We start from the raw sequence: 4279 nt of genomic DNA on the forward strand, positions 1-4279 counted from the left end.
TTACGAATGTAGATGACTAGAATAACTAATTCTGTCATAAGAAAATTACCTCAAAATATTTGGATTATAAAAAAAAAACCCGAACGAAAAAATCACACAGCATACCACATCTAAAGAACGAGACAAAATTACCAAAGAACAATGGCAGCTTTCTATACAACGTTTTACCTGATATCCATTTGCGGCGTCTTGAAATAAAAAAATGCTAAAGCGAAAGGAATAACATAGCATAATCTTAATCAGAAATATTTTTTTTATTAGAAAGCCACAATAAAGATATTAACGTTTTTACTTTATAATTTGAGGTTAGGTACCTGTCAATAATAGCTGTCACTAATTATTGTAGAATGACTATAAAAATTGAAAAATAAAATAAAATAACGTTTTTAGTTTCATTATCATGGTTGAACAAAAGATACAAATCTAATAGAACAAGTAGTACCCATAGCAATTGCAGAGTTACATAGGTTACATTACAAATTACATATACATATGTAATTTGTAATTTCTTCTTTGTAAATATGTAAAAATGTGTGTCAGAGATAAGTAGTTAAGTACTTACGATACGAACTGTTTTAATCGAAGTTTTTCTCTGGTTAAAATAATTCTTATGGTTATCATGTCTATATAGGTACTTATAGTAAAAATAAAACAACATTTTAAGATTACATTTTATTCTTCATCATATAGGTCTCTTACGACTATCGAGAAAGTCTGCTGGTGCAGATATTATGTTTGTTTCGTGCCTGGCCCATCCTAGGTACCACACGACTGTCATTACATGTGCGCAACTACCTACAGTACTCCGACCAACTAAACAATTGCAACAGTATTCCACTATACTCGATCTGCTACAATTATTGTTTTCGATTAGTTTAAAAACATAATATTGTTTCCTGGAAACGTGTCGCGATTTTTATTTTTCCTCTTATTAAAGTCGTGTATCCAGTTCCCCTTAAGTTATATACAGAGGTATCAATGCCGCCGCTATTTGAACATTCTGCATGATATGTGGTAGAGACCGATGACAATATTCCTGTCTGAGTATTTTAAAGTCTCGTTTTAAATAACCATTTACCACCTCTACTACCCATCGACACATGGTAACGCAGCGGCTCCGATTTGCTTGAGCTGTGGTTAATTGGTGCTCATCTTCCAAAAGAGAATCTGGCATATATGCTCGATAGCCACATTCTTCTAATAAACTAATACTGTCTCTAAATCCTCTATCTAAAATAAAGATATCATTTTCTCTGAAATAAAACCTAAAGGCGGATGACTCATTTCTAAATAATGAAGACATAATTTCAGCGTCTGAGGTTGTAGCTTTGTATGGGCCAAAGCAGACAACAATATAGCCATCACAACTTACAATTAAAAATATCTTTAATAAGTTTCTGTATTTATGAAGACAGTAACTATCTTTTTGAAACATGTAATTACTACTCTTGTTAGTGTAAATATAGGTACCATCACAGATCACTATGACATTATTACTATATGCCATTTGGTATAACCAGATTATGGCCTAGTAATTGTTCCCTAGAAATATGGTTAATACCTAGGTGTCTTGGTACATAATCATTCACAAGTACTTCCCGAACTTTGTCCATTAATACCTCTAAACTACGACGTGGCTTTTGTACTAAAGTGGCTATCCTTTCATCAGACTCTCCTGTTCTCAGTTTTAGAAGCAAAGTCACAAGACCTAGTCTCCCGCTTTTAATTTCTGAAATTCTTGGTACTTCCTCTAATATTAAATAAATAAAAGTTTTCTTTAGATAGCCCCACCCAATATCCATATATCTGGTCATCCATTTCTTGTAAATTTTCAAAGTCTAAAAACTATTACTACACTAATGAAAAAAGAAAAATTATTCATTAAAAGAAATATGGTATGCATTGTACATTTTTGTAGAATTTTTATTTATATTTTTATTATTTTTTTTCATTTGTGTGTATAAAATCAATTCAAGAACATCATCAGTAAATAGACATTGCCAAGCTTCGAGAGGCGTCATCTTATTTTTGCCCGGGCAGGACCTGTAAAGCCAGGTAAGTGCAAAATTGTGTTATGCACTCGAACTCGTGACTGCAATGGCGGTGTTTTTGCCCATCTGTATCTATTTTTGCCATAGAATCATTTGCCTGTCAATTCTACTGTTCGGTGTTTTCTATTTCTTTATTTTTCAAAGTACTATCTGTTGATTCATAGCTTTCCTTGTCATAATCCTCTGCATCGCTCAAATTGGATAATATCTGGGGAAAAATAGTCTCGTTTACATATTATCGAGTTCAAGGTCATTTAGCAGCCTTTCCTGAGTATTCAAATTTTTATTCATACTGCATCACAAACCTAAAAAAATGCAAATGTTGACTATTATCAACAAAAAGACTTACGTAACTACACTCTAGGGGGACCTAGGTCCCGCAACTACACGTACCTTACAAACTTCTAACGTTAGCACGACACACGTCCGCACCCCGCCAACTTTCAGGCGTCACTGGTAATACTCGAAATCGCGACCGCATCGCGCTCTAAAGATTTATATAATTTCAAAAAAAAGGACGCTGGGCATCTAGGTTCCCCGCGAGTGGTGTGTTAAGGGCCTTTTCAATTGCGGCTTCTTCTAAATCAAAGTCTACACTTAGATCTGGGGGAGGCTGTTCATTTTTTATCTCTATCGCAATCTGCTGTTGCAACTGGCAAAAAAAAATTCGTTGTTTTTCTTAATGTAATACTGAAACTTAGGAAATATCTTTTTGTAAGCAAGGAAAACGCCTTTTCCAGACACCAAAACACTTAACTATAGTGTTTCTGGTTGTGATAAGGGGAATGTGATAATTTTCATCCAATGGTGTTGCTGGATGCACAAACAGGGTTAGCAAATTTTTTTTTTACAAAAATACTGTCACCTAATAAAAACACCACAGTGACCAGCTTTGAGCAGGGCACATAGATATAAATTATGTGCCATTGTGCACACTTCCAAGCCGCCGAGCAATTATGTGCCTTATTTTCAATTTTTCATCACAGACCTCTTGGACACTTATTGAAAAAGTGTTTACGACAGCGGAATACTTCAGATAGACTTCAACCCTGACTTATAATTATGATATGAGTGCAATCAACTGCACCTAGAAGTAAAATGTTAAGGGAACTTTCCAGTGTGACAGCCCGTAAAATCGCTGTTTTTCGCGATTTTTTTTTTTAAAGAAAAAATAATCTAACCGGTCTGGTTTTTTTTTTGTATATTAATTGGTACATTAATAATACACTAATAATTCAGTATTGAAGAATACAAAACAATTTTTTAAAGATCGATTTATTTATTAATTAATATCTATAAAAATGATGAAGCAATTGTTGCAGAAAATGCACTTGGATGTGGTGTCCACGTTGGGGGTCACAATTTTGATCTGAAACAAAAAACACAAAAAGATTATTGATCGGTATATAATTTTTGGCTTTCGTGCTATGGAGGCTTTTTTTTGCAAAAATGGCGCCGGTTTGAACAAAAAGTATCGATTTTAGCATTTTTTTGGCAGTTTTTTTTACAAAAAAAATAGGAAGATTTCAAAAAAAAAAAAGCTTCCATAGCACGATAAACAATGACGTTAAGAATATTGTGTAAAAAATTCAACTCGATAGCTTTAAAACTCTGCCCTTCAAGTTGGACACCGTTTTGAAAAATGCTGTTTCGAGAAAAACGCGTTCAAAGTTTGAAGTGAGGAAATTTTAGGTAAATCGTTTACTTACAGTCAATCAGCGATGCCAGGTCCATACAATATCCCTTCTGCTTTTTCGAAAAGATCGTCCTCAATGGATTGTTCAGTCCGACGAGCTGTCCTCGCCTCTTTGCTATCCAGGGACGCCCGACGGTTTGCTTGGGTGATGCGCGCATTCTTGTACTTAGCAGCGAAATCTGCGGCGCTCGGCCCTATCGTGCATCCCATAGTCTCCAAAATTTTTAAAATTGGGTCGTAACCTTCATTGAAGGTGCACACAGCACACTGCGTAGCGATTTCTACTATCTGCTTGCCGCAGAATACGTGCTTTGGGGCTAGTTGCCACGCACAGTGATTGAAGCTCTCGTTTATTGTTTTGAGTGTTCGCGCCCGTACATCGTTCTAAGAGATCCTCCGTTGTTAGATCATCGTAAATCGGCTTTAAAACTTGTTGTACGTCTTCGTCGAGTGCTGGTGGATGGGTGTACTCCTTTCCTGTGGCCTCGGCCTTGCGCCATTCGCACCACGAATCTTCTCCCGGAGGGCAATA

The 4279-nt window shown here is 35.7% G+C and overlaps 1 long non-coding RNA gene across 1 annotated transcript; it reads right to left on the minus strand.

The window, feature by feature from the left end:
• Nucleotides 1-3310: 3310 nt before the first annotated feature.
• On the minus strand, nucleotides 3311-3829 carry LOC123666811. The gene is made up of 2 exons (XR_006745350.1): nucleotides 3761-3829; nucleotides 3311-3420 (listed from the first exon to the last, which is right to left on the minus strand). It is a non-coding gene; the product is annotated as an uncharacterized LOC123666811 (long non-coding RNA).
• Nucleotides 3830-4279: the final 450 nt, after the last annotated feature.

The sequence above is a fragment of the Melitaea cinxia genome, chromosome 27 (assembly GCF_905220565.1).
Source record: "Melitaea cinxia chromosome 27, ilMelCinx1.1, whole genome shotgun sequence".
Taxonomy (NCBI): Eukaryota; Metazoa; Arthropoda; class Insecta; order Lepidoptera; family Nymphalidae; genus Melitaea; species Melitaea cinxia.